General features: G+C 44.5%; 1 long non-coding RNA gene across 2 annotated transcripts in view; it reads right to left on the reverse strand.

The window, feature by feature from the left end:
• The window catches only part of LOC108588461 (uncharacterized), a 147,066-nt gene that overhangs the window by 75,787 nt on the left and 46,164 nt on the right, over positions 1-25,115 (reverse strand). For both annotated transcript variants that reach the window (XR_013527427.1, XR_013527428.1), the window contains exons 3-4: positions 17,962-18,029; positions 10,556-10,735 (exon numbers count right to left, since the gene is read on the reverse strand). This is a non-coding gene — a long non-coding RNA (uncharacterized LOC108588461). The remainder of the gene's footprint in view (positions 1-10,555; positions 10,736-17,961; positions 18,030-25,115) is intronic.

The raw sequence follows: 25,115 nt of genomic DNA on the forward strand, positions 1-25,115 counted from the left end.
CAATTTTCCTGCCTCAACCTCCTGAGTAGCTGGGATTACAGGCATCTGCCACCACTTCAGGCTAATTTTTTTTTATTTTTAGTAGAAACTGGGTTTCACCATGTTGGCCAGGCTGGTCTTGAACTCCTGACCTTAGATGATCCACCCACCTGGGCCTTCCAAAGTGCTACGATTACAGTTGTGAACCACCACACCTCGCTGCATGTTAAATACAGTGAGTTTCAAGTTTCTCTTCAAGGAATCAGTATGTCAGTATGTTCAGCTCTCTTGTTCTTGTTCTCCATTTTAAAGCTTGATTTCCTTGTTCTCTTTGCTACCTTGTCCCTAGTTTCAGTAAACAACTTTCTTGCCAATTCTAATCAGTAGTTCCCCTGGTTACCTGCACCTATTCCTGTTCCCCTGGTTACCTACACCTATTCCTCTCACCAAAACTGCATATCTCACTGGTACATCCCCCTCCTAATCCACATATTTAGAGTCCTCACTCATGCTGGTCACCTGCTCTGACACGATTTACCTTTAGTTACCTGTTCCATAACTGTTTTGTCTGCCAACACTGCTCACCCCACCACTCTGGCTTGTACACCTGCTCTCTATAAAATAGCCAGTTGGAATTAGCTTAAACTGTGTGGTCCAACCCTAGCCGATAGGGGAACAACAAAGCAGTAGGGGTGACCTGGATCAGGGATAAGAACTCCTTCCTCTCTCCTGTTCAGGTGTGCTCTCGCCATTGCTCCATCCACTAGACATACTTTTCTATAGTAGTAAATTTGCCTTGCTGAGAAAATTTATGTTTGAGTGCTATTTCTTTTGTGGCACCAAAAATTTGCTTCAAACATGCACTATTTTACATAAAAATGCAGATTCACTGAGCCAAAGACATGAATGACTATTTTCGCCTATCCCCCTTCGTGTGAAAATTGTGTATTTTTCAATATCCTGCCCTTTAAACATGGAAGTCCTCAAAATCATCTTTGGAGAAAGGCATAGACCTGTGTCCTTAACTTTGGCAAATAAACCTCCTAAAATGATTGAGACTTGCCAAGGTCATATTCTCTGATTTACTCTATCTGATTTTTTTTTCTCTTGCCTAAATTCTTATCTAAGGGGTCTGGGGAATCATGCCCTTCAAACCATAAATTCTCATCAGATGGGTTTTATTTGACCCTATATATTATGACTTGCTTTCCAATCTGACTGTAGCATAACATTATGTGACAAAGAAGAAAATAAAAATATTTTACCCCAAAGCATTTTTCTTTGCCATGTTTTAAAATGGCTGTGCAAAGCCATCCTTTGTGGGGGAAATTTGCATCTGTAAAGAATCTCTATTAACATAGCCAGATCTTTTTCTTCCAGGCTCTCCAAATTCTGAAGAGATTAACCGAGAGTCTAGCACCTTTTAATGGTCTCAATAGGAAACATTTATCACCTATTGTCTGTAAGGGCAGCCACTAGGAGAGTTCAAAAGACCTTGTCTCCACAATCTTCTCTTAACCTGAATATTTCCTTTCTATTAATCCCACGTCTTTAAACAAACTTGACCAATTGTCAACCACAAAATGTTCAAATTTACCTATAACCTGAAAGTTCTACTCCTCGCCTTCCACCACCCCCCTAGTCCCCTCTTCGAATTGTCCCACCCTTTTGGACCAAACCAGTATATTTCCCAGATGTATTTGATTGCTGTCTCATGCCTCCCTAAAATGTATAAAACCAAGCTGCATCCCAACCACCTTGGGCACATGTTCTCAGGACCTCCTGAGGGCTGTGTCATGGGCCATGGTCATTTATATTTGGCTCAGAACAAATCTCTTCAAGTATTTTACAGATTTTGCCTCTTTTCATCAACAACCCTAATCTAATATGACTGGTGTCCTTACAAGAAAAGAAAGAGATACCAGGGAGGCACAGGCCCAGAGGAAAGGCCATGTGAGGACACAGAGAGAAGGTGGCTATCTACAAGTTAGGGAGAGAGGTCTCAGAAAAAAGCCAGCCCTGCTGACTTCTTGGTCTCAGACTTCCAGCCTCTAAACCTGTAAGACAACAGATTTCTGGTGTTTCAAGCACTGCCCAGTTTGTGGTGCTTGTTAAGGCAGCCCTGGATGGTGAATACAGTATCCCATCAGTAATAGTCCCTCTCCCAGCCCACCTCATCATTTAAAGTAGCTCAAGTTTCTTTCCGGTACCTGCAACCTGACTCCCAACTAAGAATCATGCTTTCTCCTGCAGTCATGTTATGTTTTCTTCATTTTGCCCAGTTTCCTTGCTGTAGCTTTTATTTATATTTCTTATAAGTCCCATATGTGAAGGTTTGTAAACTCACGTGTCTGAGTCAAGGTCTTCGGTGTAAGTGGAGATGCTGTGTCAGAAATGGAGGCAAATACTATCCCTTCCTCTACACCTCTGCTCAAATAGCTGTGTTACTGGGAAGGGGTCCCAATCCAGACCCCAAGAGAGGGTTCTCAGATCTCACGAAGAAAGAATTCCAGGCCAGTCCACACAATAAAGTGAAAGAAAGCTTATTAAGAAAGTAGCAGAATAAAAGAATGGCTACTCCAGAGACAGATCAGTGCCAAGGACTGCTGGTTGCCCATTTTAATGGTTATTTCTTGATTATGTGCTAAACAAAGGGTGAATTATTCACGCCTTTCCTTTTTAGACCATACAGGGTAACTTCCTGATGTTGCGTGGCATTTGTAAGCTGTTCTGGCACTGGTAGGAGTGCAGCAGGGAAGACGACCAGAGGTCACTCTCATAGCCATCTTGGTTTTGGTGGGATTTAGCTGGCAAAGTCTTTATGACCTGTATCTTGTGTCAACTGCCTATCTCATCCTGTGACTAAGAATGCCTAACCTCCTGAGAATGCAGCCCAGTGGGTCTCAGCCTCATTTTACTCAGCCCCTGTTCAAGATGGAGTTGCTCTGGTTTGAATGCCTCTGGCAGCTATGCAGCCTTGCAGGGCTTGCTGATACATCTGGATATTGTGATTGAACAAGTATCAACCTTCACATCACTGAAAAATAGGAATACCTGTCTGAAAGAGCTCAAGGTTACATCTAGACCATGCCTTCTTAATGGGGACCATAAGGCAGTTAAGAAGAAAAAATTGAGTTTCGAGGGAGGTTAAAAAAGAAAACATAAGTTTTTAAATGTGTAAAGCACAGATAGACATAAAGCTGTGGTCTATCTGTGCTTTACACATTTTTTTTTTTTTTTTTTTTTTTGAGACAGGGTCTCGCTCTGTTGTCCAGGCTGGAGTGCAGTGGTGCAATCTCAGCTCATTGCAACCATCACCTCCTGGGTTCAAGCGACTCTCCTGCTGGGAGAGTATCCTGAGTGGCTGGGACTACAGGCACCCACCACCGCACTGATATATGGAATAGCTATGATTTTAAAGTTTCATGAGTGGCAAATCAAGGAAAAAAATGCCTAAAAAGCCTCCTTAGGGGGCTGAAGCATTTTAAAAATGGTTGAGAAACACTGAACTGTATGTTTGGTGTAGTGCTACTACTCCTTTCTTGAAAGATATTGCACTGTGGGGTCTATTTGCTTTCTCGGCTTTTGCATAGTGATGCTAATCTGAAAAATGTTACAAATTCTCAAGTAGAAAATTATCCTTCAGCCAGATGCAGGGGCTCATTCCTGTAATCCCAGCACTTTGGGAGGCTGAGGTGGGTGGATCACTTGAGGTCAGGAGTTCGAGCCCAGCCTGGTCAAAATCGTGAAATCCTGTCTTTATTAAAATACTAATATTAGCTCAGTGTGGTGATGTGTGCCTGTAATCCCAGCTACTCAGAAGGCTGAGGTGGGAGAACCGCTTAAACCCAGGAGGCGATGGCTGCAAAGAGCTGAGATTGCACCACTGCACTTCAGCCTGGGCAACAGAGCAAGACCCTTTCTCAAAAAAAGAAAGGAAAGAAAAGAGAGTCTATCCTTCTACACAAAGTATAATCAAGCAGACAAAGCCATCTAGTCTTCATGACCAAAGGGTAACGTTAAAGAAGAACTTACAAGGGTGTGGCAAATGAACGCCCATGTCATAGCATTCCCTCTACCTTTCTTTTTCTTCTCACTCTTTCACCCAGACTGGAGTTCAGTAGCACAATCACGGCTCACTGCAGCCTTGACCTCCTGGGCCCAAAGGATCTTCCCACCTCAGCCCCTTGCCTTACCTCTCCCAGTAGTGGAGACCACAGATGCACGCCATTATGCCTGGCTAATTTTTGTATTTTTTGCAAAGACATGGTTTCGCCATGTTGCCCAGGCTGGTCTCAAACTCCTGGGCTCAAATTATCTGCCCATATTGGCCTCCAAAAGTGCAGAGATTACAGGTGTGAGCCACCGTACCTGGCCTACCTTTTTTTCTTTACTTGCTGGCAAAGTTACTTTGAAAGATGGAGGTGGAACACACTAGATACAGATGTGATTTCCAGCCTCCTGTGCAGCTAGGGCATGAGCATGCAGCCCAGAGACAGGAGCTTCTGGAAAAGGGATTCCTAGCCAATAAAAAGAGTCTCAAGAGATAAAGACTCTCTGTTGAGAAATATTAAGTTTACCCTGTCCCCATGGTTCCCAGTGGAGAATACCTTTTGGTTTGTGATTAGTGGTAGGAAGGTAACAGCTGCCTACTTGGTATATTTGTGAGTTATGAGTAAATACAGAACACCTGTTTATTAGCAAGACTCACCTGTTAAGAGAGACTAATTACATGGATGAGCATCTGCTCATCTGCTGCCTTCAGCCTGGAGAGCGGTCAGCCCCTGAGGCTCTCAGGCTGTTGGCCCCCCAGATAGACCCTCTCTGTCGTTCCATCTGAGTGTCTGCCTTTCATGGCCTTCAGCGCTGCCTGGGTGGGGGTTTCCCAGCTGAGTTGGTATTCAGTAACTCTCCTTTGGCTGGTTGTTGTCATGCTACTCAGCTACTCAGCCATGTGTTGCCTGGCACTGCAGCAGCCATCTTGTGGCCATGAGGCCACAAAACTGAGTAGTTAAGGATGGTGAAGTAGGAGGAGCAAGAGACGGGGTCACTGATAACACAGTCAGTGAAAAGGAAGGTGAACGAGATAAAAGAGGAATGAATAAAATCAACCAGATTTTATATTAGAAACAAAGCTAAATTTGGGGAACGAGTAGCCAAGTATATAGAAAAAGGACTAAGTAGAAGTAAGAAGTGCTGACTGATTCTTAGTCCTGATTCTAGTACTCATCAGATGGATAATTTTGAGCAAGTTATTTAGCTTCTCTAAATGTTGGGAACTATTCTATTTCTCTCAGAGATTTCTTGGTCTGCATTGTCAGCTTGGCCAAGCTTGAAGTATACTTCCCCAAATTGTCTTCCCTATGAATTAATATGTCTAGGTTGAGTTGACCAAAATAAAAAAAATTTTTTTGGCCAGGTGAGGTGTCTCATGCCTGTAATCCCAGCACTTTGGGAGGCTGAAGTAGGTGGCTCACCTGTGGTCAGGAGTTCAAGACCAGCATGAGCAACATGGAGAAACCCTGTCTCTACTAAAAATACAGAATTAGCTGGGTGTGATGGCACATGCCTGTAATCCCAGCTACTCTGGAGGCTGAGGCAGGAGAATCGCCTGAACCCAGGAGGCAGAGGTTGCAGTGAGCCGAGATCAAGCCATTGTATTCCAGCCTGGGGAACAGAGCAAGAGTCCGTCTCAAAAAAAAATTTGCATGAAGTTTGGAAGGTAAAAGTCAATCAAAAGTCCTACTCTCTGAAGATCATTATGCTTGGATACAGGAAGGGACACATGCAGAGGTACAAGCAGATTCTAGCTTATCTTTACTTTTTCCCATGCCACTTCTTTCCAACTGCCAGGTTTGTTACCAACAGTGCCCCAGGCCCCCCACCAGTCTCTGAGACATGAGTCTTCTGCAGACTGGCTTACTGGGTTCCCCTTTGCTGTCCCACCGTAGCCGCAGGACGTGCCTGCCCTCCCGTACTCGCTGGCAAACTCCTACTTCCTCACTTACACGAATGATTCAGGAGGACTGGCTGGTGGCTTTACTCAGATCCTCCTCCTTTCCTTTTTGTCCCTTGGTTCTCAGCATCTCCCACAATTGTATAAGGTCTTCTTAAACCACAGCTCTATTGCATAATATTCACAGTGGTTCTGCTTTCTCGATTTAACCCTGAGCGATACAAGAATCAAATGAAGTCACGGATCTAAAGCCATTAGGACAGCATCAGGCACATAAATTATTATTTTGTTACCATTATCATTGCTTTCATTGCTATTAATGCAACAGAACTTAGAGACCCTGCTTGTCTGATTGCCTCATTCTGCAGAAGAGTAAACTGAGATTCTGCCAGGTGAAATGACTTGCCAGGGTAGGGCAGCTCCAGGTTTCAGGCCTTCTGATTCCCAGTCTCACCCTTTTTCACAGACTATGCCCTGTGCACAAATGAGCCTAGCATTCTGGTTATTACCTAATAGTTATGATGCTGTTGGCTGTAAATACAAAACCCAAGTCAAACTAAACAACATGTTGGCTCATGTAATCAAAAAGTTGAGAGAGAGGACGGATTTCAGATTTATTATCATAATGTATAAACGGCTAAGCTTCATTTCTCTAGAGTTCTCTCAACACTCCTTTCTGTTGTGTCCTAGCCATGCCTCAACTCATAGAAGCAAAAATGGTTACAGTAGTTCTAGGACTTACACTTGTAAGCTACAGCTATCCCGAGGAAGAGAGAGTCTTTGTAAGCCAAAGCACTGTGATTCAATATGATGGGGCCTGTTTAGTTCACACATCCACCTTCACCCCATATTCTGGTGGGAGGTGGTGTGGTGGGATGAAAGTCAGTGATTGGCCTATTCTGAGTCAGGTGCTACAAACCTAGAGCTGGCAGGATGGGAGGCAGGGGTAGGAAGAGTTTGCTTCTTTAGAATTACACAGAGCCCTAAATAGAAACTGGGGGTGGGGGAGGAGGAGGAAAACTGGAAGTGAATGCTGGGGAAGCAACATTTGCAGAGTGAGTGTTACATTTCTTGCCCTAGTATCTTTTCCAAGGCTCTTAGTTGGTATCTGGATGAAGACAGAAGGGCACCATTTCCAAAAGGAATAGACAGTGGTAGGTGATATATTTAAAAGTACTGGTCACGTGACTAAATATTTATGGCTGCTTAGTTTAATGTAAAACATCCATCGACCACTTCTGCTGAGTTTGTCCCTGTCCATGAATCATGAGGGTGGTGGGGACATTAGGGTTGTGTGTTACTCCTGGTCTATGTCACATTAATTAGCCTAAAAAACTGAGTGCCATCTACCTGCTTGTGGGTAGTATCCCATCGTGTAGAAATGTGCAGTAAGAAATCTACCAGGATGTAATAATGTTGTCTTCTTGATAGTGCAGGCCAAGTAGAGAATTAGGAAATTTGTCCTTTACCTTGAAAATGGGTTATTTTTTGTAGGTTTTTTATCATTACAACTAATTGACATTGTAGGGGAGTAAAAAAATAATTTCCCCTCTAATCTTCTAAGCTCTCAGCTGGGAACCCCTGTAACAAAAGACAGACCAATAAGGGTAAAACCACAGAGTGTTTTAACATTTATAAATGTTAAAACATGAACACATGGGAAATGCCCTGGAAAAAAACCAAGTAATTCTCAAAGAAGTGGCCTAGAACCCTGCCTTACATAGCATCTTAAACTAGAACAAGAAAAAAAGGATGTTGGGGAAGGCAAGTTATGGGGAAGGTGACCAGGAAATGCATGGTAAAAAAGAAGTTTTGTTTTGCAGAATTTAAGTTGGTTCTTCTCCACTGACAAGAGCTTCTTTGCCAGGTGCAGTAGCTCATGCCTGTAATCCCAGCATTTTGGAAGGCAGAGGCAGACGGATTGCTTCAACCCAGGAGTTTGAGACCAACCAGGCTGGGCAACCCACTGAGACACCCATCTCTACAAAAAATGAACAAAATTACCCAAATACTGTGGTATGCACCTGTAGTTCCACCCAGGAGGTTGAGGTGGGAGGATCTCTTGAGCTCAGGAGGTTGAGGGTGCATTGAGCTGTGATAGTATAGCACTCCAGCCTGGAGTGAAATGCTGTCTCAAGAAAGAAAAAAATTTTCTTGAGATTTAGTCATCCTTTTTCTGGTACAGAGTGAGAGACATTACAAATGGAAATTTCCTTTATAGATGCAAATTTCCCTTACAAAAAGATAACTTCTATTTCATTTTCAAAATAATCCTTATGCCAAAGAGGCAGATATTTGGGTGGCATATTCTAGTCCCCTACAACAAATAAAGAACACACACTAACGTGCACAAAGCTCAGGTTTTTAGTTGAATGAGTATTGATAATTGAATACACCTGGGTAACCACCAGCCAAAATAAGATACAGAACATTTGCTTCAGAGCTGAAAGTTCCCTGATTTCCCTTCTTAGTTGATCTCCAACCCCCATACTAAGAACCACTATGATTTTTCTCACTGTAAATTCGATTTTTATGTCTTCTTGGATTCTCCTTAAATGGAATGAGATAGTGTGTACTCTTATGTCTGGCTTCTTGTAATCTTTTTGAGATTCACTCATATTGCTGTGTGTAGAAGTAGCACACTCCTTTTAATTGCTGAGTAGTATTCCATTTTATGAGTCTGCCATAATTTTGTTTATCCACTCCTCAGAGGATGGACATTTAAATTGTTCCCAATTTTGGCTGTTATAGAAAAAAAGCTGTACACATTCTTATATAATTCTTTTTGTGCAATGTTTTTATTGCTCTTGAGAAAATATCTAAGGGTGGAATTGCTGGGTCTTAGGATGGATGTATGTTTAATTGATCAGAAACTGCTAAATAGTTTTTGAAAGTGGTTGTGCCATTTTACACTCCCACCACCAGCAGAGTATTAACGTCTTGGAACTTGATTCTAATTTCTGATAGAGGCTCAGTGATAGCATCTTTGGATCTCACAGGGCCATTTCCTCTCAGGCGAGATACAACGTGCTGCATGTGGGAATCCAGAGATGGCAGCTTCTGGGGAACAGCAGTGTACAGTTCTGGTATCTTTGATCCATTCCCACCTCTGATCCAAGCCCATCCACCCCTGCTCTGCTCTGTATCCCAGTAGGCTGACTCCTGCAGGCTTTGCTTCTGAGGATCCTCGGTTTGTGGCTCCTGGTTTGGTGACCAATGCGAGATGCTGAATTGTATGTGTCCATTGGGAAGTGCTAAGTTGGGTGTAACCAATGGGAGGTACTGGGTTGGGTGTGGCCAATGGGAAGTGCTGGGTTGGGTGTGACCAATGGGAGGTGCTGGGTTGGCTGTGGCCAATGGGAAGTGCTAGGTTGGGTGTGACCAATGGGAGGTGCTGGGTTGGGTGTGACCTATGGGAGGTGCTGAATTGGGAATGGCCAATGGGAAGTACTGGGTTGGGTCTGACCAATGTGGGTGCCGGGTTGGGTGTGGCCAATGAGAAGTGTTGGGTTGGGTTTGGCCAATGGGAAGTGCTGGGTTGGGTGTGACCAATGAGAAGTGCTGGGTTGGGTTTGGCCAAAGGGAGGTGCTCAGTTGGATGCGGCCAAAGGCAATCTCTACTGTTAGATTGAGAGGTGAGGGGAAGGGAAAAAGAAGAACCTTTCTACTCTACACTTTCTGTCTCTGGCAGCTTTTCTTGCAGGCATGGTATATCTTCCTTGGCACCAGCTTCTACCACACAGACCTACCTTGGCTTCAGCCTCTACGGGATGACTCTAGCTCCTGAATACAAGTAACAACACCTCTTTTTTTTTTTTTCTTTTTGCCTCTCTAGCCTGGTAGTGTCCCTGTCATCCTACTATGGCAAATCCCTGGGTTATCTCAGTTCCTTATTGTTTGCCTTCCACTCCCTTCCTTCATCTGTGCAATCAGTTCCTTGCATTAAATTCCCTTTGTTCAGATACTTAGAGCAGGTTCTGTTTTTCCTGGTTGGACCTTGAAAGATACACGCAGCATCAAGGATTAGCAGAGACGATTTCGAGGCCAAATCACATCTGAGGCCTGCCAGGCAGATTTATTATCAAATCCTTAAACTGCAAAAATAGGACAACCTTCTTCAGAAACACCATCTGGTACCACAGTATTCATCTAATGTCTAGCCCAAATCCCTGCTGTGATGAAGTTTGCATTTGATAACCAGATAGAACCAAGCCACTGGGCCTCAGGAGCTAATGTGAGCATGGGTGTTAGTGGGTCCATGGGCCATGCCTTAGTACTGGCAGGAGCCATAATTATGTTTATGGGAAAAGGAAAGGAAAAGGTTGGGAGGAAAAGGGATATTTCTAAGCAGCCACCGTAATTGCATGGATTGACCCAAACTCTAGGTTGTCAGGACACATGCTTGGCTCTCAAGGGAGGCAGTCATTTCTGCCGATCCTCTGCCTCTTTCTTTGGGACTTAAAACAGTGCCTGTCATACAGGAGATGATAAATACTTACAGAATTGAATTTGATCATTCACTCTTTCTTTACGTACTAAGTACCTGGTCAATTGTTGATGGCAAGTGATAGAAACCCAACTCAAGTTAGCGTTAACAAAAAAGGAATTATAGTAACTTACATGGTTGAAAAGTCCAAGGATATAATAGTTTCAGGCATGGCTAAATCCAGGTGCTCAAATGATGCATCAGGAGTTGTCTGTTCATTTCTCAGCTCTGCTCTCCACTGTGTTGGCTCCATTGCAGGCAAAGTCTTCCAAGGGAGAGTAATGAGGAGTCCTCAGTAGCTTCCAGTGGATATCCTATCAGAACAATAATTGTAGAGAAAAGAGAGAGCATGTCTTTTAAAATATTTTTAGCAAAAATCTAGTGCTTAGCATTTACCAATTCTGATTGCCTTGGGTATCCTGCTTCCCCTTAGCCAGGGCAGGAACTAGGGCACTTTGAATTAAACTCCCCCTGCCCCCCAGACTGTCTGCAGGAGGGGTGGCTCCCCAAAGAAAAAACAAGTTGCTATTATCAGCAGAACAATAAATGGATGTTGAACAGGTAGAAACTGCGAATGGCCACACCGATGTAATAGGCACTGTGGACCAAGTGCAACAGCAGGGAACCCACCAGTATTTCTGTTCTCGTGGTGCTTATGTTCCAGCAAGGAAGCCTGGTGAGGACCAAGTGATTAGAATCAAGGATGTGAACCCTTCTGTGGTGGAAGTCCAGGCTGCAAGAGAAACAGTCTCCTTGAAATGTGAATCCACAGGCTGCCATTTGAACAATGTAATATCCTCAGATTTGGACAGGCTGGAAGCTAGAAAACTGGCTTCATGCCCACATTGGACACTCAAAATTACAGTGATGTCTTCCAGAAATCTTTGCTGGAGCTACAGTCTGCAACAGATTATGTGGTTTACAAGAGATGGCAGGAGCCTCTGGGAGAATGGACTGTAAACAATTTGGTCACATTGTGGCGGGGAAAGGGGTGAGACAAGGAACGGAATCTGTGGGATTGAAGTGGTTCAGCTTCCAACTTTCAACTACATTGAAAGTTGTGGAATTTTTTTTTTTTTTCTAAAACGCGTTTAAATTTTGGGATACGTAGTTTTACCTCAAATTGTAAGAAGCAATACAGAGAGACCCATGTTTCCCCAATTTCCCACAGTGCTAACAGAAGATGGTAACTTGGTATTAATTGGTAACACTGTTGGTTGAATGGTAACATTTCAACCAATCAGAGCAAGCTGACATTGATCACTTCATTATATCTTTACAAAATTCTGGTTGAAGGAATTGATTCCCCTCCTCTCCCCTCTCTTCTCCTCCCCTCCCCTCCCCTCTCCTCCCCTCCCTCCCTCCCTTCCTCCTCCCCTCCCCTCCCCTCTCCTCCCCTCCCTCCCTCCCTTCCTTCCTTCCTTCCTTTTCTCTTTATGTGTTTTTGCTTCTTTCATTTGGCTCGAGTTTGATTCCTCCTTCTGGGTAGGTCTTATCTCCCTAATCGGATGTTGGTCTTTGCCAAGTGGCCTGTATCTTCTGTGTTTTGCATGATGCCATGCATTGAGTTCAGGGATGGCAAGGCCCTGATGCCTTTATTCACGCATTCAATACGTGCTTAATGAACACCTACTTTGTGTGTAGAGTGAGGGAGACAGTGGTAAATCAAGGAGACACAGCCCTACCTTCATGGAGCTTATAGTTAGCAAGGTGAAAAAGACCAGAGAAAGAAACAAGTGAGCAAATAAATAAACGAGAGGGCTACAGATTGTAATAAAGGCTGTGATGGAAATGACATGGAGATAGCGAGGGAGGTGCTACTTCAGGTGGTCTAGAAGGCTGCTCTGAGGGCTGACTTCTCAGCTAAGATATATCTAGCTGGAGACTTGATGTTTCACCACCTCCTATTCAATCCTTGTGACAGATATCTGTAGTCAGTCAATGCAGTAGTCCCCCATATGCACTAGAAATACGTTCCCAGACCCCCAGTGGGTGCCTGGAACTGTGGATGTATGGAACCGTGTATATACTTTGCAATAATTTCCTTTCCCTTCTTCACAATTTCATAGATAGAAAATTCATTCTTACCATAGATCTTAGCAACCTCAGAATAGGATTCTTTTTTTCTTTCCACAAATTGAGAACTTTCATCATTTCACTTAAAAGAAGCACTTATGGCTTCTCTTTGGCAATCTGAATCACCGGCATCACTACTCCTGCACTTCGGGGCCATTACTGAGTAAAGTAAGGGGTCCTTGAACACAAGCACTGTTACACATGACAGTTGACCTGAGAGCTGAGATACTCCTAAATGACTAGTGTGCTAGTAGTATATACAGTGTGGATACGCTGGGCAAAGGGAGGATTCAGGTCCCAGATGGGACAGGGTTGGGGAGGGGCAGCATGAGATTTCATCATATTACTCAGAACGGCATGCAATTGAAAACTTATGAATTATTTAATTCTGGAATTTTCCACTGGATATTTTCAGACTAGTTGACTGCAGGTAAGTGAAACAGAGGATAAACAGGGGGACTGCTGTATACAGTTTTAGCAGCCACTCCTAAGGAAGTGGATGTGACACACAAGATGAAACTTCTTTGCCTCCTTGACGGAGTCATTCCTCAAGGAACACTGGGCAAGAATGAACAAATCATCGGGCCAGACGCAGTGGCTGATGCCTGTAATGCCAGCACTTTGGGAGGCCGAGGCGGATGGATCACTTGAGGTCAGGAGTTTGAGCCAAGCCAACATGAGAAACCTCATCTCTATTAGAATTACAAAAAAATTAGCCGGGTGTCCTGGCACATGCCTGTAATCCCAGCTACTCAGGAGGCTGAGGCAAGAGAATCACATGAACCTAGGAGGCAGTGGTTGGAGTGAGCTGAGATTGCACCACTGCACTCCAGCCCGGATGACAGAGTGAGACTCCTTTTCAAAACAAACAAAAACAGCACAAATCAACCTCTCATAAGAAAGGGCACAGGCTGGGTGATGTGGCAAAAGCCCATCTCCACAAACAAAAAAAGAATTAACTGGGCATGGTAGCACATGCCTGTAGTCCCAGCTACTCAGGAGGCTGAAGTGGGAGGATAACTTGAGCCCAGGAAGTTGAAACTGCAGTGAGCAGAGATCCTACCACTGCACTGCAGCCTGGGCAACAGCGTGAGACCCTATTTAAAAAAAAAAAAAAAAAAAGAGGTTGGGGGGCAGATATTATGGAACTCATCAGATAAATAAAGAAACAAATCCAAGGAAAGCCTTGAACTTGCCTAAAGTCTCATAGCTAGCAAGGGCAGAATAAGGATCAGAAGGTACTTGAATGGACATAGCATAACCCAGCCATTCTGAAACTTGGGTTGCAACAACGTTACATGGCACATATGGTAAAATGCAGATTCCTGTCCTTGCCCAGGGAGTCAGCTGTGGTAGGTCTTGTAGGGGACTCAGGAGGCTGCATTTGCAACATGCATCCTAGGGGCTTCTGATGTGGGTGATTCACAAACCAGACTCTTATAATCATTAGTCTGACTTTGGGACACCAATTTTGCCTTGTTTCCATACTAACCAAAGCCTCCTTCTCATGGCTGCATCTAATTTATGCACTTATTCCTGTCCAGAGGCCCAGGGGCCCCAGGTGTTCAGCGCCACTGGAAACTCTAAGTAGGGAAGTGAAATGCTGACTTAGCCCTGTGTGAGCTAGCTCCTGCCACCTTCTGCAGCCTCATTGTGTACCGTGCTCCCCATTCTATACTTGCTGCAGCTTCTCTGGCTGCTTTTCAGTCTCTGGGATACAATGACCTCAATAAGCATCTGTTGTTTCCTGCATCCAGGACATCCTTTCTTCTGTCTCTTTACCCTCTGAACTCCTACCCACTCTTCATACCCAGAGCTTGTCCCTTACTTGGGGAAGACTTTCGTTTTCTCCCTGGTAGGAGCTCTACTAGGCCATATAATTAATTTTGTGCAATTTAAGGAATGGTATCTCTTCTTAAGACATTTTGGATGGCACATTCCAGAAAATTTGTCATAATAAATCTTTAAATTTATAATGTCTGTGATGTTACTGGCTCCCCCTAGAGTTGTGCAGTGTACAGCCTGCCCAACCATATGGGAGAGTCCTGTCTTAGTCAATTTCCATCTCATTGCATCTGTTTGCATTAATAACTTCCCCCTGGGGTACTACTGTCAACTGCAACCTTAAAGTTCAGTATTGATGATTGTCTCTTTACCCTTCCAGGGTATAAACAGGGACTCTGTCTGGCTTTATCTATGTTTGGATCCCCAGGACCTAGAATAGTGCTTGGTTCATACGAGTCATTTAGTCAATGCTTGCAAAGCTTTTGCTTCTACACTGTTCTCAAAGGCTTCCTCAAAGAACTCTTTCCCTCTGTCTTTCCTGACCTCCCCATGTCCCTGGCACCCAGGATGCTCCAATGGTAACACACATCACAAAGTATGGCCATTGCCTGTTTTCTTGACTCTATTTTATATTAAGCCACCCATCCCCTAACACACCAGTAAACTCTAAGCTCCTTCACAGCAGGGACCATGCCAACTTTGTTCATCTTTTGTCTTCCTCTAACTAGCCTGGTACCTGGCGGTTGCTGAACTGGGTGCTGAACGCCTGGAGGGGAGAATGCTGCCAGTCTGCCCTGAGACTGGGAGGTATAGAGGGTGATGGTTCTGTTTAGAGGCACCTCTTGGGGTGCCCCTCACTATAAGGACAGCTCCTGGCTCACCCCACAGGGCACAGGCCCCTGTTGTGCCAGTGATTACTATAATACAAGCCACTTCTCATTCCAACCTTATTGCCTGATATGAGAATGAATTTAGGACATTGTCGTTCAAAGAATGTCTTTATTCAGTCTCTGCCAGTTTCCTATTCAGTTCCTGCCAATTTCCTACAATACATGGCACCTAACAAGCTTCCAGACCCAGAAGCCAGAGGCAAACAGGTGCCCCAGAATGGGTCGAACTTGCAATCCTGGGTAGCCCTTGAACCCACTTTCCCAGCCTTCACAGTCAGATCCCTGCAGAATAATAAGGCCCACAAATCTTTTGTCTGGAAAATTATCTTCCTGTAACACTGGAAGCTGTTACCATGGAAATAAAATAGCCCATTAGCCCAAATCTACCAAAACAAGGGAGAGGCCCGGCTGCATTTCCGAGGCCCTTCATTAATATGGAGAAAAGCAGATTAACCTTTAAGAGAATTGACAAGAATGGCCATGACTTGCCGGATTATGATTTTCCTGTTGAGTTTATCTGGGCTAATATCTCACCCGGAGCAGCCATGCTGAGTGGAAAAGAAAGACAAGACTCCATTTGGAGATTCAAATGCCTGCCAGGTTTGGCTGGGCTTAGGTGCATTTTTGTCTTTCGGTCTTGGCCACCCTGGACTCCTTCCCTCCCATGGATTCCTGGGGACGCCTCCTCCCTAGACCAGTCCACCGCAGGGAGAGCAATTTTCCTGTCTCCTGTTGAGCAGCTGCTGAGAGAGGCAAAGAACTGCAGAGGGCTCCTACAGCACAGCCAAGATGCCAAACAGAAGCCAGAGACAGATGGAGCTGAACTCAGCCTGTCCTGGTCTGCCTCCTCCTCCCTAAGGGTCCCCAGTGCCAAATCCCAGACATGAAGGCTGCTGGGAGAGGCAGTAAGGACTTGCCTCTTCCTGTGGCTGGGCACAGAGGTTGGTAGCCCGAGCAGGGATGCTTCATGGTCTCCACAATACCCAGTAGCACCAGGTGCGCAGCAACCCAGCACCAGGTGGCCAGCAGAGACCTGGGCCTGCACAGTTCACTGCTCCCACACCTGGCCAGCAAGAGCTGTCAGCATCTTAACTACTGGCCGGTGGGATGTACCAGTCTCTTGACAGGTATCAAGAGAGACTCTATCCCAGGGAAACTGACAATGTCCATCAGAAGCTTGGGCTGTGCTTGACAAGAGGGCCAAGATTACTGGGGGTTTTTTTTCTTCTCTTTTGATACCTTCTCTTTTTGAAGAAAGGTAGGAGAATGGTTCTCTGAGCATCAGTCATCATATTAAAGGCTCTGCTGCCTTGGAGACAGTGTTATGTCCTCTTCAGGTGGCTTTCATTGCCTCTAGTTACTGACACTGGGAAACACAAGGCACCTGATCATGTGAGCAGTGGCTTTGTGGTCTGAGACATGAGGTGTGGAAAACAAAAGAGGTCACCTATTCATTTTCCCGTTGTTTAACAGGCTTGTGGTAGGGGCTGAGTGGGACTCAGTTTTCTCTGGATAAGCCCCAGAGTTCAGCCTGGGCTAACTGCCATCACGAATGAGTCCCAGATCTCAGCAGCTTCATGCAGGAGCAGGCTTGCTTCTTGCTCCTGTCTCTGTCCAGTCAGGGGGTGGGGCAGATTTCAGAGGTCTAGATTCTTTCCACCTGGTGGCTCATTGTTCCCAAGGCTTTGGAATGCCTCACTGGATCTTAGCATCTTACTGACAGTTGGGAAAGGAGAGTGTGGACAACCTAGAGGGGAGGTTCCCAGGGGCAGGCCACTTACTCTTCTCCCATTGGCTGGGCACATGTCTCTCTCCCAGGGATAGGGGGATGAGACATGCGGTTGAGCAAAGGCAGAAGAGGAGACTTCAGCAAGAGTATCTGGACCCAAATGCCAGCTGCAGAGCTGAGAACAGCAGATGCCCACCACCCTGAAGTCACAGTAGAGATTCTGAGTATCAGAGTGAAGGTGGCCATTGTGCCAGGCAGCATTGCCCAAGGTATGTGAGCAACTCAAATCCTTCAATGTGCTTCACAGAAATTAATTTCCTTGAGCAGATTTGTTTGGAAAACAATGAAAAGGACGTATTTCCTCCTGGGCATTCACATTGTGTGGGAGCATATGAAGGCTCTGACAAGTCCTGTGTTAAAGAAAATCTATTATTATTTAAAACATTTCCCACAAGCACTTGACCAGGGACGTGCCACCATTTTTCTGCTTGAAAATCTAGTAACATTGCTTAGAATCAATGTTCTAAGGGACATAGGTTAAACAGCAGACCTAGGACAATTCTACTTTTTAGAAAATATGTGTATGTTTGGAAGACAAGTGTATTGAGGCTCAGAATGAGGATTTGACTTACCCAAGATCAGTTTGTCTTGGGAAGAAGCTGCAGGCCTGTACTGGGTCCCAAGTAGAATGCTTATTTCCCTACACATCTCAAATGAGGTCATGACCCCCAGGAATATAAAACCGGTCAGTATACAAGCTGCATGTAAGGTACAGCACGAATACGGCACATATTCTGAGGCAAGGGATGGGGGCTGATAGTTCTTCATTCATTTGCCAAATTATGAATGAACTCTGCCTCAGTTTTCTTACCTGTAAAATGGGGATCATAGAAAGATCATGCATTTAAAGCTTTTAGCCCAGAGCTGGGGACTGTGTTTACAAATAGACAAGCCTGGGCGCTCCCCTCAGAGAAACTGCAGACCATCAAGGAGACAGATAGTGAACTAAAATGATCACAAATTATATAAGCACCAAGTTGAAATTGCTCAAGAGACTTACAGTGACAAGTTAGGTAGTGGCTGCTGCGGATGGGATTGTCCCAGGGAAGGTTCTCTGAGGACCAACACCTGAATAATAAAGGACACGTATTATAACAAAGCCAAAGAAAAGCCCAGGACAGGCATGGCACATAATAGATGCTCAGTAACTACTAATTGAGTGAGTGAATGAACAAATGAATGAAATATGGATTGGGGTATAATGTAATATTTTGAAGTTTTCAGATAAAACACTTTGAAGTAATATCATCTTTATAACCTCAAAACACCGAGGTGTATGTTTTCTCTTTCCACTGCTCTCTGCTGACAGGGTTAATTCAGTAGGAAAGCTCAAGATGTCTTAGAGTAGGTGATCTCAACCTTAGCATGATTGGCATTTGGCTGGGCAATGCACCCCAGGCATTGTAGGATGTGGAGCAGCATCCTAGCCTGCACCCATTAGATGCCAGTAGCCTTCTCCTTACCCCCTAGTTACAACAACTAAAAACATCACTGGTTACGGGCAAAATCACCCGTAGGTGAGAACCATTGTGCCACTGTGGTTGGATCTACTCATTTTAAACATGGGAAATACGGACCATAAAATCAAACTTCCTCTCCTCCTCCTCCTCCTATCTATGGCCTCCCAGAATTTGTGGCCCAATATCACAGGAATGGCCCAAGTCCACATGTCATCATTCAGTGAAGTAGCAGCTTTCCAAGCCGAGTGGTCCCAATGGGCCATATTTGTGCTTCTCTCTCTTCTTTCCCATGCCCCGGAAAAGTCCAAGTTAATTTCCAGCCATCCCATTACGACCTCTCCAGAGAAGAAAGGAAGTTTCCTGGTTTTGCATTCCAGTAGCATTGCAACCTGAGCTCTTTGTATTTTTTGACATCCTGTTTCTGATTTCCATGCTGGGCTTAAAGTAGGGAATAAATACTTTTTTGAAAACTGTGCATTCCAGAGAAAATCACCCAGCAGGCTCTGAAGAAGAGAACAGATGCAGGGACATGCTGGTGGAACGTTTTGTGCTTGCCACTGGGTGTAGAAAGAGAAAGAGCCCCAAGGTGAGCTACATGCAGGGAGTTGGGGGAAAATAATGTGTTCAAACTAGAGGGGAGGGTCCAGGGGGCAGGCCACCTGCTCACCTCCCATTGGCTAGGCACATGCAGAGACATTTACATATATAATTTCTATTATATATAATAGAAATTATTTATATTTAAATATATATTATATATATCAAATATATATATTTAAAAGTAGGATTATACTAGGTGGTTTTTTTTTCTGTCAAGTTGTTTTTTTTTTTAATGGAAGGTATGATCTTTGAAGACGAGACATTTATGCCAAGATCTGAATGACAGGAAGGACTGGTCACTTGAAGATTTGGAAACAGAATTTTTGAGGCTGAAGGAAAGGTAGTTCTAAGGCATAAGAAAGAGAGAGGTAGAAAAGGACAGAAGTGATGAGAGTGGGATCTTAATTATGCAGAGCTGTAAACCAAGGTATGGAATTTAAAATTTATTCTAATTTCACTGGGAAGCCAATGAACAGTTGAAGTTTTTTTTTTTTTAAGAGAGAAAGAAAGAAAAAGGAATGAAAAAGAGGAAAAAAGAGGAAGAGAAGCGGGGAGAGAGAATGGGAGTGTTGTTTAGTTGCCCAGGCTAGAATGCAGTCTAAAAATGGGTATTGAAAACCTCCCTTATACCATCAATTGTGCTTAATAATGGCCAACCAATATTTCATTTAAACCTGTGAGTAGGTGTGATGTGGTACTGATAAGAGTGCCTATCTGTGTGTTTAAAGTGGAGAGTTCTATAAATGTTTATTAGGTTTACTTGTTCTGGATCTGAGTTCAAGTCCTGGATATGCTTATTAATTTTCTGTCTCATTGATCTATCTAATATTGAGGTTGAAATCTCCCACTACTACTGTATGGGAGTCCAAGTCTCTTTACAAGTCTATGTATCCTGTATTGGGTGCATACACATCCAGGATCATCAGCTCTTCCTGCTGCTTTGATCCTTTTACCATTATGTCCTCTTTTGATCTTTGTTGCTTTAAAATCCATTCCATCAGAGGCGAGAATTGCAACCTCTGCTTTTTATTTATTTATTTATTTTTGCTCTCCATTTGGTTGACAAATCTTTCTCCATCCCTTTGTTTTGACTCTATGTATCCTTGCAAGTAAGATGGGTCTGAATGCAGCATACTGATCGGTTTTGGCTGTATCTTTTGATTGGGGGATTTAGTCAGTTTAAATTTAAGATTATTGCCATTTGGTGTCAGCTGGCTATTTTGCCCATTAGTTGATATAAATTCTTCATTATGTTGATACTCTTTACTTTTTGGTATATTTTTAGAAAGGCTAATACTGGTTGTTCCTTTCTATGTGTAATGCTTCTTTCAGAAGCTCTTGTAAAGCAGGTCTGGTGGTAATGAAAAATAAAATCTTTTGCTTATTCACAAAAGATTTTATTTTTCCTTTGATTGTAAAGCTTAGTTTGGCTGGATGTGAAATTCTGGGTTGAAAGTTCTTTTCTTTAAGGATGTTAAATATTGGCCCCCACTCTCTTCTGGCTTGTAGGGTTTCTGCTGAGAGATCTGCTGTGAGTCTGATAGGCTTCCCATTGTGGGTAACCTGACCTTTCTCTCTGCTGCCCTTAGTATTTTCTCCTTCATTTCAACCCTGGTGAATCTAACAATTATGTGCCTTGGGGTAGCTCTTCTTGAGGAATATCTTTGTGGTGTTCTCTGTATTACCTGGGGTTGAATATTGTCCTGCCTTGCTAGGTTGGGAAAGTTTTCCTGAACAATATCCTGAAGAGTCTTTTCCAGCTTGGATTCATTCTCTTTGTCGCATTCAGGTATACCTATCAAATGTAGATTAGGTCTTTTCACATAGTCCCATATTTCTTGGAGACTTTGCTCATTCCTTTTTATCCTTTTTACTCTATTCTTGTTTTCTCATTTTATTTCATTAAGTTTGTCTTCAACCTCTGATATCCTTTCTTCTGCTTGATCAATTCGGCGTTAAAACTTGTGCATACTTCACGAAGTTCTCGTGTTGTATTTTCCAACTCCGTTAATTCACTTATATTCCTCTCTATATTGTCTATTCTTGTTAGCATTTCATCAAACCTTTTTTCAAAGGTCTTAGTTTCTTTGCATTGGGTTAGAACAAGTTCCTTCGACTCCCAGAAGTTTCTTATCATCCACCTTCTGAAGCCTGCCTCTGTTAATGGAACACAGTCTTTCTCCATCAGACCTTGTTCCATTGCTGATGAGGAACTGTAATCCCCTGTAGAGGGAGAGGCATTCTGATTTTGGGTGTTCTCAGCCTTTTTAGGCTGGTTTCTTCCTTTCATTATAAATTTATCCATCTGTCGTGTTTGTAACTACTGCCTTTCTAATTAAGTTTCTGAGTGGATGTCCAATTTTTTGATTCGCCAGCACCAGAATCTGAGCAACCCACTGCGCCGGCTAAAACAGCAGTGTTAAGATTGATGGTGCTTTTCTGACTGCACCAAAAACTTCCATGCCAAGGCGCTGGCAAAACCGCCGGCAAAACTGCCGCCCCAGCCATAAGAGTCGCGGTGGCGACCTGTGGGGCTCCTCCGCTGGGAATCTCCTGGTCCGTGAACAACAAATATTCGTCTAAAAGTGTGGCATCCTCTCATTTTCTGCGCTTTCACTGGGAGCCACAATCCTGAGCTGCTAACAATCAGCCAACTTGGATCTCTCTCCCCTTTTCTGTCAAGCTGTTTATTTTTCACGGAGAGGGCAGGGGACGGGCTCAGTCTTTCTTGGCCATGACTTTCCTCCTAGCGGCCAGGACATTGCTCAGCTCCTCCCGCTTCCCCTTGGCATGCATGTGTATCCCCACCCTTTTCTTGATGAACTTGAGGGTCCTTTTGTCCTTAGAGACCTTTAGTAACTCCATGGTGCGTGGTTCACACTGGGCGAAGCCACATGCCTCCCGGATCATGTGCGCACGAACTTGGAGTGTTTGGTCAGATGCCCTTGGCAGCGGCTGCACCTGGACTTGCCCATGTTCTTGGTCACCTTGTAGCCCTCGTTGAGGCCCACAGACATGGGTACCAAAGAGCCATGGGTGCTGCTCTCCAACAGCCGCTGTGGTGGAAGGGCTGGCACCGAGCAGAACTCTACTAGGTGTGTTTTTTAAACTGTCTAGATTTTTAATCAGAAAAATGATGACACGTTCCTAATCAAGTATAGGGGGATGAGAAAGAAACGTGGTCTAGCGAAGGTATGAGAGAAGCCTTCAGCAAGTCTCTTAAGAAAAATGCCAGGTACAAAGGTGAGACTAGCAGATTCCCACTACCCTGAAGTCACAGTAGAGATTCTGAGTATCAGAGTGAAGATGGTCCTAGCCATTGTGCCATCCAGCATTGCCCAAGAAAGCATGGACAACCTAGAGAGGATGTGATGGCCAAAGCAGGAGAGGGAACGTGTTGACAAGATACAGCTCGTCACTTGCTCTGGGGGTGTCTGGCAAGTCACTGAGACAGAGACTCAGTTTCCTCATTTGTGAAAGGTGAGAGATGCTACTGTTACTCGTGGCTACCATTCATGTACTGTGCTAAGCACTATGTCTTCATAATTCTTGCCCCATAGGGCTCAAAGAGTTATGGTGAGGGTGGTATTATATAATGTAGATGTAAGGGCTTTGTAAACTGTAAAGTGGTATAAAAATCCAAGGTCTAATTAGGATCATTACCTACTTCAGATAGTAATATCCACAACCCCCCCTCCCCCCACCAAAAAAAACCACCCAGGAAACAAATTTACAGAGTGGTTAAGAGCCCAAGATTCAGAGGCAACTAATCTGGAAGTCCAATTCCAGGTGGGCTACACTGGCTGTGTGACTTTGGGCCTATTATTCAACCTTCCTGTGCTTCAGTTTTCTTATCTGTGAAGTGGAGCAAAGTAGGATTTTAAAGAGAATTTAGGTCAGGTGTGGTGTGGTGGCTTATGTCTATAATTCCAGGGTATTGGAAGCCCAAGGTGAGAGGATTGCTTGAGGCCAGGAGCTTGAAACCAGCCTGGGCACCTTAGCAAGACCACATCTTTACAAAAATAATAAGAATAAATATGTAATTAGCTGGGGGTGGTGGTACACCACCTGTAGTCCTAGCTATTCCAGAGCCTGAGGAGTAGCTTGAGCCCAGGAGGTCGAGGCTACAGTGAGACATGATTCTGACACTGCACTCTAGCCTGGGTAACAAAGAGAGACTCTGTCTCTTTTCGAGTGAGTGAGTGAGTGAATGAATGAATGAATGAATGAACAAATAAATAGAATTTAATGTGATCATGCATTTAAAGCACTCAGCACATGGTCTGCCATTTCGTGAGCCTCCACCAATAATTGCGCTTGAAGGTTTGGGTGCCAAGGGCCTTCCCCAGATGAATCTTTAACTAGAAAAGCAGAAAAAGAAGGCTGATAGCAAATTGAGTTGTAGAAATGGGGGTGCTGAACCTGTGGAATGAAGGGAAAAAAACCCAGCTCATGGCGTTGATTCTGGCTCAGAAGGAAAGGAATAGTAAGACAGGGGCCTTGTGTCTGCTGTGCCAAGTGCGCTCGGGTGGGATAATCCTGCCAGCAACTCTTCTCAAAGCCCATGTCTGTCTCCGCTGCCAGGATGCGCTAATCGCCTGCCTTTCTTCATTTCTTCACACGTGCAGTCTGGGAGAGGCTTAGCCTTAACCTTCAAGTTCTTCTTGTGTTCTAGGTCATTCTCCAACACACACACACACACACACACACACACACACACACACACCAGCAATGACCCCAGGAAGGCAGGATACCTCAACCACAGCCAGCCCCACTTCCTGGAAGTGTTGCCTATTCCTGTCTCTGGGAGATGCCCTCAAGCTTATGATGATGCGAGAGCAGAGACAGTAGTTTTAGCAAACACCTGGCCCTCTGAATCAGGGATCCTCTAGGTTGGTGTTTCTGGGTGAGTCTTTCTGAATCTTCTTTTTCTGGCATTATTGACACAACTCTTTGCCGGGTTTCTGATCCTTTCTGGATTTTTTTTTTTTTTTTTTTTTTGAGATAAAGTCTTGCTCTATTGCCCAGGCTAGAGTGTAGTGGTGCAATCTCGGCTCACTGCAACCTCCACCTCCTGGGTTCAAGTGATTCTCTTGTCTCAGCCTCTCGAGTAGCTGGGATTACAGGCATGTACCACCACACCTGGCTAATTTTTGTATTTTTAGTAGAGATGGGGTTTTTACCATGTTGGCCAGACTGGTCTCGAACTCCTGAACTCAAGTGATCCACCCTCCCTGGCCTCCTAAAGTGCTGGGATTACAGGCATGAGCCACCATGCCCAGCCCAATCCTTGCTGTTAACCTGAATTTCCTGGCAGCCCCCTCTGCTTGCAACTAGGTTGCATTCTCCCCAACAGTCAGACCCCGAGGTGAAGATATGAGTGCAAGTGGTTTATTTGGGCAGAAGGACAAATGAGGGAGTGAGGACGTGAGATGGGGAAGGAAAACAGGCCAGGAGGGGCTCTGTCAGGTAAGTGCTCTTGGGCAGTTGAGCTCATTCTTTCTGGAGAGCTCTGGGGCACAGTGTGGAAGGTACCCCCAAGTTCTCCTACCTCAGGGCATGGGCTGGGTGTTGGGCCACCCATCCATACTGCCTGGGGGCTCTGAGGCCAAGGGAAATGCCCAGAAGCAGAGAGACCCAGCAGTGTGCAGTAGCTGCTTTCTCAGGTGGAGCTGAGAGCTGAGGGCCTGTGGCAGGGCCCAATACTGCCTGCTCCTCTTCCCAACACAGTTTCTCAAATCTCAGAGCCCTAGACACAAGCCCAGCCTCTGCTGTGTCGGGGAGGTGGGTATGTCAGGGGACTGTGACTCTACCACAGCTTCCCAGAGGGGGAACCAGGTTGCAACTGTTGAAATATTGATGGAACTCTAAAAAATACGTGAAATCAGCTAAGGAAATTGGAAAACATCGGTCACAGTTCTGTTTATTCAGTGCCTCTCTAACCATGGCAAATTTTTCATCAGGAGAGAAAATTAAAACTAAGTAAAAGCATGAGCACTCTCTCTCGGGAGAGGCCCAGAACTCATTTCTCTATCTGTTCCCAGCCAGCCCCTCAATGCTAATATTGAAATTTAAAAAATAATTTAAAATGCTT

Source organism: Callithrix jacchus, chromosome 15 (genome assembly GCF_049354715.1).
Source record: "Callithrix jacchus isolate 240 chromosome 15, calJac240_pri, whole genome shotgun sequence".
NCBI lineage: Eukaryota > Metazoa > Chordata > Mammalia > Primates > Cebidae > Callithrix > Callithrix jacchus.